The sequence below is a fragment of the Cyanistes caeruleus genome, chromosome 1 (assembly GCF_971803275.1).
Source record: "Cyanistes caeruleus chromosome 1, bCyaCae1.hap1.1, whole genome shotgun sequence".
In the NCBI taxonomy this organism is placed as follows: domain Eukaryota; kingdom Metazoa; phylum Chordata; class Aves; order Passeriformes; family Paridae; genus Cyanistes; species Cyanistes caeruleus.
Window position 1 is genome coordinate 115,820,691 of NC_141701.1, and position 14,789 is coordinate 115,835,479.

General features: G+C 40.6%; 1 long non-coding RNA gene across 6 annotated transcripts in view; it reads right to left on the reverse strand.

The window, feature by feature from the left end:
* The window catches only part of LOC111923470 (uncharacterized), a 282,819-nt gene extending 268,383 nt beyond the window's left edge, over positions 1–14,436 (reverse strand). For 2 of the 6 annotated variants that reach the window (XR_015276734.1, XR_015276732.1), the window contains exons 1-2: positions 14,307–14,436; positions 13,060–13,310 (exon numbers count right to left, since the gene is read on the reverse strand). This is a non-coding gene — a long non-coding RNA (uncharacterized LOC111923470). Of the gene's footprint in view, positions 1–1,633; positions 4,518–13,059; positions 13,311–14,306 lie in introns of those variants that run through there. The other 4 variants (XR_015276739.1, XR_015276737.1, XR_015276736.1 and 1 more) reach the window with 4 other exon arrangements.
* Between the last annotated feature and the right edge of the window lie 353 nt (positions 14,437–14,789).

Consider the following 14,789-nt stretch of genomic DNA (forward strand, 5'->3'; position numbering starts at 1 on the left):
AGGGAGACAGTCAGATGACATGAGCAATACCCAAGGACCAGAGAAGTAGGCTGAGTTTATCTTTCTTCTTATCAGAGTGATAAAGATCACTGGGCTGTCTGGGGAGTTGTAGAAGATAGGAAAGTTATTTTCAGCAGGGCCATCAACACAGCAGAGGGGCAAGCACAGCACCTGACCTCACCACATGCTAGGAAGATGTTACTCATTTGTTTACGAGTCATGTTCTGCTGCATTTCAGATTAGAAATAGGAGTAATCAAGAAAGCACTTAAATGAGGGCCAGTAGGATGCAAGCAGAAAAAAACATATAGTAAGAAGAATGGAGGATGTACTGTCTTCCCCCTGCATTTTCCTTCTGCTGAGGGGCTGCTGTAGCCAGCTCTATGCTGACTCCTGTGTGACCTTCTTCAGAGCAGCACTCCAAAGAATTCAGAATGATCAATGGGGAAAAAAGCCCCAAACCTTTACTTCCAGTTTTTATTTTTATCCATGCTTGTGCCCTTCACCCAGACACTGTGAGAATAAAAACAGCTGAAGAGTCAAGCTAAATGGCAGGTTGCTGTCTGTCTGAAATGTGGCAGAACTGTTCGTCACCTTGCCAAAAGGACAAGAAAAAATCTTTGAATAATTCATTGAAGGTTTTGACCAACTGATCAGTGTCCCTGCACTCTCTTGTCCCCTGACCACAGCTGAGTAAGAGAAAAGAGTTCTCTGTGAGATTTCTTCTCACACTCTGTCAGCAGCACACTCTGCCTGCAAGCTGAATTAACTTGACTGTAGTAATATTGTTCTGCTGAGACAAGAACGATGATCAGCACAACAGCACTGTTAAAAATGTTATAGGCTTCATAAAAACAATCACATCAGCTATAAAACGGTAGGTGATCATGACTGCTGCACCGCTCTCATCATAACTTAGCTTGACTTGCCTGGATGGAGAAAACAAATTATAGATGATTCCTCTTCCTTTCCCCCATTACTGTGCAAAGTGATACAATGTCCCCATTCCTTGCTAGATCTCTGTCACTAGAAAGATAGAACAATGATTTTAAAAAGACAGAACATAAGACTTGGGGTTCAAAACTGTCTGGATAGCGTTACAAGTTCTGCTAAAAAGCAGATCTAAGCAAATGGTTAAGGTTCAATAGAACAAACAGTGGACTGTATAGCTCAGCTGTAACTGGGGTATGGATTAAGAAGCGCCACTTAAAACTCATCATCTGCATTTCTGGTCCAGGTAAGGATCCTCAGCAAAATTACTGATAGTTCAGGACCAGGTCCTAAGCTTATGTTGTCTAAAAGGCTTATAGTAATCTATAAACATAATCTTAATTCTCACTCATGCCATTAACCCATTTGTACTGCATAAGGCAAACAATACTGATAAGATCCATTATTAAAGTAAGATTTTACTTGGCTTAGAAATCTGAATGATAGTTTTTCTCAGACAACAGAGACAATTTTCAGTTCAGAGTGATGCAGGGTTCTTCAGTAAGGTCTGTTTCAGGAGTAAGGATTTGTCTGCCACTGTGAGGGCTGTGCAAAAAACCCATTTTTCAGAAGACTGTCCAACTGCAAAAGAGAAATGATCAAGCAACACACTTTAGTGTATATTATCAGATTTGGTTTGTTCATTTTTTATTTTTTTTTTTGTTTTCTTTGTTAAAATTAGAAGTCCAGAAAAAAAAACCACCAGTATATTAATTGATGGAACAGTCTAAGAGGTCCAAAACTGAATGTTCTTATTTGGAAGAACTATGTAAAAGACAAAGGAGTACACAGCAATATTTAAAAAGGAAGAGCAAGAAAATGCCTTTTTTTTTTTTTCTACCCACAGTGAAGAAGGATTTGGTTCATTTTCTTCTCCTGTCTGAAGAGACTTGAAAGTTCCCATTGATGCAAACGTGAGTTAGCATCACATTATTGGGTAGAAAAGAGGAAGCAAGGAAGGGAAGTAAGCCTTGGTCCTCCCTTCTTACTAAGTTCTACTTCATGTGTGTCATTTAATACTGATTAGAGTAGCAGTGAGTATTCAGTCATTCACCCTGAGCTTTACCTCTTTCCTAATTTAAGTAACTTTATAATGAATGGAGTTTTCCCTTTAAACTACTAAGAATATTCATGCAGTTCTTCCATTTCCTGCACTTAACCTTGTGACTTTTAGGTTGCTTCAAACCCTAGATATTAAAGTTTTATTAACCTCAAAACTTGAGAAGCATATCAAATTCAGAAAAAAACAGAGGTGTGACATATAAGAAATGATAAAAATAACCAGAAATGGAAAATTTGTATGATTATCTGTGGCAGAGAGAGAAACACAACTAAAGACAAGACAGCATTCAGAAGAGCTGTGTGCCTTACAGAAAGGCTAGGGTTTTTATGCTCCTTAAATTCTCAATGTATAAATTAAAGCAGTATTACTATAGTAAGAGATAACCATAAAAGCCTCAGATGGAGACAAATGAGAATTAGAAAGTTTTAAAGCTTTCTATATTCCATAGGCAATACTTCAGATATACTAAGACTCACATTTCCTGAATATCGGGACTCTGAAATCAAAATCTTATCTTGTTGGGAAATAGTGATTTACAATGTCATTCACGATTTTGAATGACAGCAAGCTGCAGTGTCTATCTCTGATGGTTTGCAAGGCAGAAAATCTCAGACCTGTCACTGATCCAGATGCAAGTATTTTCAGTTCTGGGCCCTTGGGAGGGAAAACTGGACTTGCAGACATCCCTATGAATGATGCTATAGAACCATGTAAAAACCATGTATTCTACATGAATTCTACACTGAGACAAGCACAAGGAACACTTTTTTGTGATCTGGTGTTTTAACCGTGATTTATTACAGTGATGACATTTGAGAGATATATATCTCAAATATTTGAGAGAGATATATCTCTGATGGAGATCAATTAGTTAAGAGGTTTATAAGTTTAATTGGATGGCATAGATATCACAAAGACATATATGAGTGGTTATTATGTCATATACTGTTATAACAATGGTTTTTCAAACAGTCATTATCTCTGTGCTTGGAAACATTAAAATATAAAACATAGTGTTAAGTAATTACAAGATTTTGGGGAAAAGGGCTCAGCACTGTTTATCATCCACTACTGCATACAGCCTGAAGATTTAAATCCTCAGTGTAAAATGTTACAGTGGGATTTGAAAGATCACTCCACCTGCAAAACTGAGGTGGCAGAGCCTTCTCAACAGGAAATGTTCTAATATGATTTACTGTATTCTTTTACAGAATTAGTCTTTTTTAATAGTGATTTCACAGTTTGCATTGATTCTCCCTAAACTCATCCTGATTGTCTGAATGTAAAAACCTGCTACACCATACCACAACCTTTCTGTCAGTGGTAGACAATATACAGACAGCCTTTGCAAAACACGCAATAGCAGAGGGCAAACTGAGGGGTAGGAGAGCAGATTGAAGTAATGAAAAGTGTTCAAAAGCTGCAGGATCTGCTTTCAGCCAGCTCAGCACACCCCAGGCCTCTGGAGCACAGATTACTGCTACATGACTGTGAATTTCAAAACCAAAATTAACTAAAAAGCACAGCTTAGCTTGCAATGTGCCCTTACCACACAGAAGGCGAGTGGTATCCTGAGCTGCCTTAGGCAAGTGGAGGGCAATCATCCTTTCCCTCTGCTCAGCACAGGTGAGGGCACACCTGGAATACTGTGTTCAGTTCTGAGCTTCCCACTACAAGAGAGACATGGACATATTGGAGAGTCCATCAAAGGGCCACAACAGTGATGAAGGGACTGTGGCAGCTCTCCTATATGGAAAGCCTGAGAGAGATGGGGCTTTCAGCCCGGAGAAGAGAAGGCTCAGGAGGATCAAAGTGTATAAATACCTGAAGGAACAGTGTAAAGAGGACACCTTTTACATCTAAAGGGTATAAGGATGGACCAGGCTCTCTCAGTAGTAACCAGTGACAAGACAAAAAGTAACAATCACAGACTGAAACAGGCTGTGTTTCAGCACAAACGGAAATGCTGAAACATAATCTGAACATCAGGAAACACTTATCTGTGAGGATGACTTAGCACCAGCACATTTCTCAGGGAACTTTTAAAGTCTCTGACTTTGGAGATATTCAATACAATAAAGAGTTCAGCTTAAGGACATCCATAGTGACTGTGGAAGTTCTTTCTAAATCCAGTTTAGCAGTAAACCAGTAGCACATGCCGTGAGTTAGTGTGAAATACAAGTTGCAGCCCTGTCACAGTGAAATGCATCTGATTTAATTTTAAACTTTTGACACTGAAAAGGCCAAACAGTGAGGCGATGACCTACCCACACATCCTGGGTACTTTCTCCACCACCCCACAGAACAGTTGTGATACACACATACCCAGCCCTCTGCTGCAAACATGCTCATGGTAGGTCTGGAAGTGGGCTGGGTACAGCTGTACACGGCATTGCTGCAGCTTGCTCAAGACCTCTGCAAACTGTAGACAAGGACTTAAATCTGGGTGACATCTCTCCCTCGTCCTGCGGTTACAGAGAAAGACAATTGAAGTTCCTGAGGTTAAGAAAGCAAGCACTTTTTTTACTTGACCCAAAATCTGTGCAGAATTTCTAAAAATTCAGCTCTGATTAAGAATTTCCTTCTCCTCTTTTTTCCCCATCTGGCTGTTTATTGCTGATCCTCCTTCCAGCTGAGAACAGTAACTGGCACATCACCACCCACAGAGACTCTCTAATGATCCAGGGGAAAGTTAATCACACTGTACCATCACATAAATCACAGCAGTTGGTCTGTGACTTACTCAGCCCTATTGAGGGCCAGCTCTTGAGGTCCCAAATCAACCTTTCCTCTTTCTTTAACTTTTTTTTCCCTCTCTTTTTTGGCAATAGGACTCTTTTCATTCTTTCATTTCACCTATTGAGTCAGTCTGAAGCATCATAATGGTCCATAAAACTACCATCTGGGATATAAAATGTCAGGTTTGTGCACAGGAACAAGATCTGCTGCCTTTTCTAGCTTCCCCTGCTATGATGTGCTCTGCTTAGCCCAGGGCATTTCAGAGGGAGATCACATATGTAGACAGACAGCACCCTAGAGGGTTAAAGCCTCTGCTGTTTTTCCCCTGACAATATTTCAATGTAACAAAAGTTAATTTATTTCTGAGAAAAATTCCTATTCAACGCACACACAAGGACACGCAAACACACATACACAGTTCGTAGTAATATCCATTCTGTTTATATATCTATGTTGTGGTGTTGTGATATACAATAAATATAAAAGGAAAACAGATGCTCCAACAGCACCAGCTAAGCAGAAAGGCTATTTTTTCCTTTTCCCAGGAGGCATTGTTAGCATTTAGCTGTGCTGAATCACAGAAAAGGTACCCAGAGGCTGATAGGTCCTGCACCTCAAAAGGATCCATCCTTTGAGTGCCCACAACAACCCTTAACCACAATGAGAACAAAGGATTCAGTTCCACTCACAATAAGAGAATAAACATTACCCCAACAGAAGAAAACATACAATATGAAGTGACAGAAAATAAACAACTCCCGTAGAAATCTTTTTGTCGAACCTGACACTATATGAGGTTTATGATATTTACCTGACAATAAAACAAAACTAACTTTGCAGAGCTTGCTGTGGCTCAACTCCTACCTTTTCCCCTAGTTTTGACTTTAGACAAATGGCTGAAAACCTGTATAAATTTAACCAATTCTGACTAATATCTCTAAAATTAGTTATCAGTTATGCAATCAGTATTTAAAGTATTCCTAAAATCTGTGTTTATCAAAATATCATATGCATGGTTCAATAACCATGATAAAACATTTAAAATGTGTACTAAAACAAACACGTGACTCATTCTAGTCCATGGCCAGAGGACACAGCAAACAGCATATCAATTTATTTGAGGTTATAACATTGGCTTCTGCAAGATCAATCTTCCAGATTTCAGTACATTTGAGGTCTAATATTTGCAGATTTGCAAGGCTAAGTCACAATGAGTCCTTCAGTAAAAGTTATTTTCTCTTTTCATGTAAAATGAAATCCCAGTGTGACTGTCTACTAGGACAGCCATCTGAAGGAAAGATAAAATACAGAAAATAAGTTTTTGCACAGAATATACCCACTGAGGCATCATTTAACTTTTCTTGTGATCTTGATTTATACATAGCTTTCCCAGTTGGATGGCTGAGGCATAAAGTAGTAGAGTGATATCTCTCAAGATTACCAAGAACCTGAAATCACTTTCCTTAGCTCCATCACAAACTTTGTGACTGATGAGAAGCATCAGAGCCCTATCTTAAATTTGTGTGAGAATATCAATTCAAAACCCAAAATTCTGAGACCAACAGATGCAAAATACTAAAATTTTCCCTCATAAAAAGCAATGCAATACATAAGCAGTCTCCTATCAAGATTTCAAAACAAACAAACAAAAGTAGTGATGAATCACCGACTTTAATTGAACAAGGTCTAGTTAATATCTATCTCATTTTTTCCTTCAAAAGAAACAAAAATTCTAATTTATGCCTGGTGCAGCCTGTCATAGATCACTGCTGAATTTTAAGACATTAAATGGGTCAGTATTGCCCTTCAGAGGAAGGCAATGTCAGTACAGCTCTATTGTTACTGCAATTATGGTCAAAGAGTCACATAACAGAGGTCTGTGTAACAGAGCTATGGTCAAAGGAGACAGAGGCAAAGCACACTGAGTTAGGTGGCACCTCAGGTGAGAACAGTTGATATGCTTGGAAAAAAAATGCAGACACATGTTTGGGCTCAAAATCCCACAAGCAAGGGTTAGTAGAGTGTGTAAGAAATAACCAAGTGCAGGTGAAGATGGCAGATAAGCAGATTCTCCCATACAACATGAAAAGCAGATATAGTGTCCTGCTGCAAACCAGCACTGACTCTGGTCCTGGCACAAGAGCCTCTGGACACACCTGGCACACAGCTGTCACATGCATGTTTCACACCCAGGGGTTTGGAGAGAGCACCACGGCAGCTACAGGTCACAAGGGGCTCTTCTGTAAGAACAAGCACAGCCAGGAGCTGCTGGAATTCACCCTGCTGAGATGCCACCACATTTTGTTGCTTGTTCTCAATTGTCCTTGCTCAGCCAGGAGCAGAACCCACTGATTTGGTTTTGCTGAGGTAACTCCTTCCAAAAATAGTCAGAGATTAAAAGCATCTTTGTATCTTTTTGGTGCTTGATAGAGAACAGGCCACTTGAGCACAGCTGGGGCAGGTGGCTTGGCCAAAAGACACCCAACAGGAGGGCTGATTTGTGGGTATTTACTTCTTTCAGGGAGAAAGAGAGTAGCCCAGGTTTTCACCTTCTCATAGGCTTCAAGATGAACCAAAGCTACGGTATCTTTATCTTCATATCATGATTTTATGCAGTTTGAGACGCACGGGATACAACAAAGTAAACTACAAAGCACAATTCTAGCCTAAATTTTAAAAAATAAAGAATAGAAAAATGTGGTTTTATTGCAGGTTATCGCTTAACACATTCTGGATGCTAGAGGTGGGGATTCAACAATCACATCAAAATCCTATTCTCATAATCCTCAATTCAATGTTGGCTTTAAAATACTGTCTCCCTTGTGAGCCAGCAGAGTATCGTTATCCCAAGTCAGGTGTGGGTTTATTTTAGTTTGTTAGTTTTGTTGTTTGGTTCTTTTTCAAATATGGAATCAATCTGAATGACTTGCAGCTTCATTAACTCCGGGCATTCTCAACAGTCTCTTCTGGATATAGTGTTTGGGAAATTCAAAGTGATTTCCTATCCCCTATTCACCCCTGGTTAGTCAGAACTGAGGGAGATAAGTCACCTTAAACAGCAAGAAGACTATCCTCCCTCACTTTTATTTACTGGCTCTTTTACTGCTCCCCACCGTGAACTGGTCCCCTTACAACATGTTCTTAAATATTAACCAAGTTATCAGTGATATCAACACCATGTGAACACAAATTCTTTGATTTTAAGCAGCTCCTAGCATTTGGTTCATTGCTAACACTGATGACATTTGATAGTGAGAACCTCTGCTTCAACATACCCATGAAAAGACATATTCCTTACTTTCCCCTGTGCATGAGATAAAGATATGTTGTAACATTCTGCTATGTTCTGAAGCTGGGGAGTGTCCAACACTAGATGTCCTTAAGAAAAGGCTGAAGAAAGATTCGTTAGGAATGAAATGGAGACAGAAAGACTCAGCCCCACAGGAACATTTTGGATTTGATTTTGCTGGCTCTGGCCTATGAAGTCAGTGTCATATAAACTGTAATGTCTTCCTTCTTTAACAGTTATAATAATTAGGATGAAATCTAATTCACAAGCTGGAGTTAAAAGGAATTAGCTAATAATGTATGATTAAACAATAGTAAGCAAGGTCACTGCATGACTAAATATTCGGTAATCAGTGATTAGATTTTGTTGGTTGATCTTTTAGAGAACCTGATTGAAGATGACCTCTTTCTTTCAGATTAAATGTCTGCTCAGGCTGAGTTATTATTGATCAGGAAGCTGACCTTACTGCCAGCACTGGCATTCCACATTACTGATCTCTTTGCATATGGTGTGCACGTAGTGGCTGGAAAACTTCAAAGAGATTCGATCAAGTTGATGATTGCTTGGTTAATTAAAAAGGTGCCATAATTTGGTATTCCAGACTGGTTGCTCTCTGCATTCTTAGAGAAATCACTCCTAGCATTCAATTTTAAAAAGCAGGCAAAGAAAAAAGATCCATAAAACTTGCATTCTACAGGATAAATCTTGCCCTGACAAGGGGAATGAAGTTTTTCCCCACTCTTAGGTGGAGGATGGGTGTAGTAAAAAAGAGGAATTCTTCCTCTCTGTGTCCTGCATGGTGGGCTTAAGATACAGAGTGGGAGAAGGTGCTCTGCAAAGCATCAAACACAAGAACGACACAGTGGAGGCTTTCAGCAATCTCAGAGCCCCAAATTCTTCTCTCCAGACAGTTCATATGATCAAGTGATAATGGGAAGAAAATTGTCTTTAGGATGTAAGGTCATATATCCATCTCACATCTACTAATTATCCATCATAATTATATATCCATACTCCTTTTTGGCTGCATGTTGCCATAAAAGCAGTTAATATTAGTCTCCATTCCCACCCAAGAAAATGTTGCTTTAACTCTTTCTCTCAAAGTTAAATGAGCAATTCTTTCTTGGAGAAAACATCCAGTCATGCACCAGGAATATAGTCCTGAGATTGTATTATCTTCAGAAGAATGTGGTCTTGATTTCAAATGTCACATTCTCAGGAACAAAATCTTGTCTTGGTCTGTCTTTGAGTGGTAGGAAAGTCTCTTTGCAAAAACCAACAAGATTAGTCACGGTTTAAGGAACACTTGGGTAGGAGGGAGCTTGGGAGTGTAAAACTACCAAAAAATCCCCCACACCAAAAACATAGTGCCATACAAACATCTCAACCAATTCTACAGGTACAGTCAGCTTCACAAAAAACAACTTTAAACCCACACAAAAGCCCATTTAGACTGAGAAATTTCACAAAATATGTACAAAGATACTCCCAGATACTCTCTACTTTTAGGTAGAGAATTATTAAGAGATCCCTCCATTATTTTTGCCTCCTGCAGTGCATGCTCCTTCTGGAAACGTGAGAAAGCATCTTCAGAGCACCTTCTCTGTGCTCCTTCTGTGCAGAGGCCTTGGCTGTGCCCCTCCCAACTCTTGTCCAGAGCCAGCACTGCTTCCCTGGGTCTCACTAGACATAGTAAGAATGAGCACACCATGGCACAGGATATTTTTTCTCTGGCCAATTCCAGACATGGTGATGATGTCATTCACTTTTGCCTCCCCATTGTTTAGCTGCAATAATTCCTAAATCAAAGTATGCACCCCATTACAGATGAAGATGGAAACTGTGAAAGGAAGCTGCCGTTTCCCTGGCCAAAGCAGCGTGGTTTGGAAGTGAATACATTCCATGCTGTGTCGTCCTTGGAAGGAAAGGATCATGAAAAATAATACAGACATTAGAGCATAGTCCAGGGAAGGTATTCATCTGAATTCTATCACCACACAATGGGCTGTGTGTTTACATCTGTAAAAATATTTACTCTTGTTAAACAAAGGCTGAGTTTACAAGCACAATAAACAAAGTTGTTCATTCAACTGACTGCTCTGGAAATCAAGACCCTAATTCTCCAGCACTCTTAATCTAGCACTCATCTAGTTACCTATATGACACACTTATACATTAATGTATACATACAAATGACAGTACTAATAAATATTGTCTACCACTAAATTCTTCCTCTGCCTTAAAACAAATAAAAATTTTCTTTAATCAAAATTTGGGATCCCTCTACAGTCTGCTGTTGCATTTGCTCTCATAAAATAAGGTAGGCTTAAATCAAATGGAAACAAATTTCCAAGTAAGTATCAATTTCAAATTCCTAATTTATTTGAATTTAGTCTCAGCTGTAGACAGTCACTCTACAGAAGCACTAGAAGGAATAAAATCTAACTCCTCAACTTATAAGTTTGTTTTGCACTAAAAGAGTCACTGTTGGTAAATTCTTAAAATTAGAGAAATTTATGTTTGGGAGGTTTTTGCTCCTAAGTCCTTTTAAAATTGTTAGAGAGTAATATTTTTGGGAGTAACAGAAGTGTTTGACGTAATTCCAACATTTATAAATTTTTGTGTTTAAAAAATCTAGCAAATTCCCAACAGAGGCATTGTGTAAAAAAATCAAAGAACAAATGTTAAATTAAATATTCACATAATCCTTTTTTGTGGAAGACAAACCAGAAACCCCTTCACTGAAATCTTTGATAAATGCAGACTTGTTCTTCAGTGAGAAAAATGTTTTGGCTTAAAAATATTATCTATATCTGCAATTCTGTGTCTGCCATATCTGTCCTCTGCATATCTGAGCACACAACAGAAGCATAAAAATCTATACACTGTGCATGAAGTGGCTTTATCAGGTCTGTTCAGACACAGGGAGACCAAGGGGAGGATGTTACACAGAATTCCTATTGCATGTTTTCTTTCAGATCCTGTGTTTGCAGTAGGGACTGGCTGCTGTCTCCTGCTCATCCTGAGGCCACCAGACCTGGTGACACTGTGCATGAACCCTACGGCTCACAAGGGTCCCATGAGAGCCAGCACCTCAACTACATGTCTCATGCCACTTTCCCTTTCATTTGGCACCACAGAAAGCCAAGAAGAAGAGGGAATGGTTTTTACTCACAGCCTAAACACAGAGAGCAGCCATTCAGAGCTAGGTGCACCTCAGAATAAGGCTGCCTCAAGCCTGCCTCCCTGCCATAAGTCACTTTGTGGAGGCAAAAGTATATGGCAAACAGCAGAAAAGTCTTATTAAAAGACTGTGTTCAAATAGGAAGTAAAATCAAATCTTCCCACCCCTCTCCCCCTCCCCCCCCAAAAAAAATCAGGACCTAAAACTGTTGGCCAACTTTCTGTTGAACATTAGTTTATCACCAAAGAAATATCTCTGCCTGGTAACTCCTGTCAGATATACATTTTTTAAACAATAAAAAGCTGCTTAAAAATAATAAAGTTGGCTTGGAGAGAAGTATTGATTTGAGTATTTGATTCCTGTAGGAACAACCCGGGTTTAATCTACCAACACTATGGTATAGATATTTTAATTACTTTACTTAGATATCATAACACAGAACATACTGTTTTTAAAGTTATACCTCTGTGGGAAGTGCAAGATGTCAAACAGAAAAGAAAACAAGTACACAACATTCCCTTGAATAATTTTCAACCCTGTGAAGCAGAAATCTTTCTCCAAATTCAATGTCATAATAAGACTGCAGAGGACACTTAGTAAATTATCTCCAAACCTAGAAGCAAAGGTCTACCCAAAGTAAGGGGTTAAATGTGAGAAGCCTGAAGAGACAGATGCTGATCTGAATAAGTCACTGAATAAATATGAGGGAAGCTGTAGCTTTCTGTTGACCTCCTAAGTGGTGAGGATTGGGAAAGAAAACAACAGGAAGAAATTCAAACAAAATTAACTCCTATAAAATAGTAAAATTATTCAGAAGGTGTGGAGGAATGCTAATGCTTCCAATTGCTTTCACCTTTCAATGGTGTCCTTGAACAAGTAAGGAAAGGTAATGCACCGCACAGACAAGAATCTGGAATCTGCTTCTCTGAACAGCCCCTGTCTGCTTATCCCATTCTAGCAGGAATCAATTCTCATGATCCTCTTGTCTGCAGTAAAGAGCAAATAACAAAAGCACCATGTGATCTAAAAGGCACAGTAGTCACACCTCTGGTATGCCCTTGAGAATGAGACAGAGTCCTGGAGAGGAGACCTTCCAAAAATACAGACAACCCTAGAACAAAGAGGAGGAAAGCAACCCAAATGGTAAATTAGGAAAGCTCTGTAGATCAGGGCACCAGGAAATTCATTTGCCTTTCTGTGCTAACCAAGACAAAAAAAATATCCCAAACACAAGGGCTCAGCCCTCTTGAGCTCTGGGGAATCAGCCCTATTTCAGTGAGATGTTCTAATTCTAGATTTGAGATCCTTCTTGAGAGTCATCCACTGCAGCTCACATTTTTAAGCTTGGACACCCTCAGAGGTTGTGTAAAAGGATGCTTTCAGTCTCACCTGGTAGCTGAGAGCATCAAGCACTTAACACACAGGACCAGGGGTAGGTATTCACCTGCTGAGCAACAGCACAACACCTTAATACAGCCTCTGTGGCAAAGGCAGCTGGTCCCACAGACAGGACCTGAATCACAGGGCCAGCTGAGGCACATACACTGTGGGGTCAGGCACACATGTGTCTGTAGGGACAGACAACATGGACGTAAAGGGAACAAAAACTGATTTATAGCCACCTTCTCTGAAGTTGTACAATGAGCTCCACAACCACTTCCTCTGAAGGCATGGTACAGAAATGTGTTTTCACTACCAGCCTAAGAGCCTCACAAAGATACCTGTAAGTGCTCTAGCTAACTCACAGTCATTCCAATATTAATACCCCATGGGGTATGAAGAAGAACAGGCTTACCCTCACTTCCCCTTTCATGTTTCTTTTCCTTTCTCAAACATGCATTCACTGCAGGTGAAGCAGAGAACCCGGAGCTGAATAGAAGACTGACATTTTCTTGGGGAGCTAGAAATTCATCACAGTCCATCAGTAAAGGTGTTTTCCAGTCACATTATCCTTCAGTTTCTGATACCATCCAAGACTCTATCAGCATCTTTAAGGGTGCTCTGTCTCTTCTCTTCTTTCATTTTACCTCATCTTTTCTTTTAGTTCTGCAAGAAAGTGATGCTTCTATTGGTTTATGATAGAAGAAAAGATTTAACTCCTTTCTTTATGAATTCCATTATCAATTCCCATTTAAATAAGCTAAATGAAGATAGCAAAGTGGCCAAATGTTGTTTAAGGTCAAGTGTGTTTCATGAGCAAGGTAAGAAAGACTTGTGTAAGAGGATTTATAAAAACTAGGTTCCTCTACCAGAATAGATTACAAGAAAGAGGTTTCTAGCAAAACAAGCAAATACAGAGAGGGATAACATCGAGATGATAGAATAGCAGAATAGTGTGGGTTGGAAGGGACCTTTAAAGATCACCTAGTCTGACTCCCACTTTGAGGAGCAGGGACATCTTTAACAAGATCAGGTTATGCAGAACCCTGTCCAAACTGACCTTGAATGTTTTCAGGAATGGGGTGTCCACTTCCCTGGGAAACCTGTTCCAGTGTCTTATCAGCCCCATTGTAAAAAATTTCTTTCTCATACCTAAAGCAAACCCCCTTTCAAAGTTTTAAAACCGTTGCCCCTTGCTCAAAACAGCTAACACGTTTGCCCTCATCTTTCTTATAAGCGTTTTGTTTTTTTTACTTGAAATAATGACTCCCCGGAGCCGCCTCTTCTCCAGGCTAAACTCTCAGCCTTTGCTTACAGGAGAGGAGTTCCAGCCTCATGGCTCTCCTCTGGACTGGCTCCAGGAGCAGGACCATGTACTGTGCTGGGGACCCCAGAGCTGGCTGCAGTGCTCCAGGTGGGATCTCACCAGACGGGGGCAGAGGGGCAGATTCCCCTCCCTCACCCTGCTGGACGCACTTTGGATGCAGCCCAGGCCACAACTGGCTCTCTGTGAGCGCACACTGCCGGCCGATGGGCAGCCTCCCACACACCAACACCTTCCCGGCCCTTCTCGGCAGGGCCGCTCTCGGTCCCGCTCTCAATCCCTTTACCCCCAGCCTGCGGAGATACCGGGGGCACTCCCGAGCCCCTGAGGAGCAGCACCTTGGCGGCTGCACGTCCTGGCTGCGGCCGGGGACGAGCCGTGCCCGGGTCGCCGGCTGTGGGTGAGCGCTGCGCGGGGCCGGAGCCGCGCCCTGAGGGCCCCGCAGAGCCCGCGGGCAGCGCCCCCTGCCGGCCGCGCGTCCGCACTGCAGGTGAAATAAATACAGAAATAGAACATGAGAGCGCATAGAGTGAGCCTGCAGGTGAAATAAATACAGAAATAGAACATGAGAGCACATAGAGTGAGCCTGCAGGTGAAATAAATACAGAAATATAACATGAGAGCACATAGAGTGAGCCGGCAGGTGAAATAAATACAGAAATATAACATGAGAGCGCATAGAGTGAGCCTGCAGGTGAAATAAATACAGAAATATAACATGCAACCACATAGAGTGAGCCGGCAGGTGAAATAAATACAGAAATATAACATGAGAGCACATAGAGTGAGCCGGCAGGTGAAATAAATACACAAATATAACA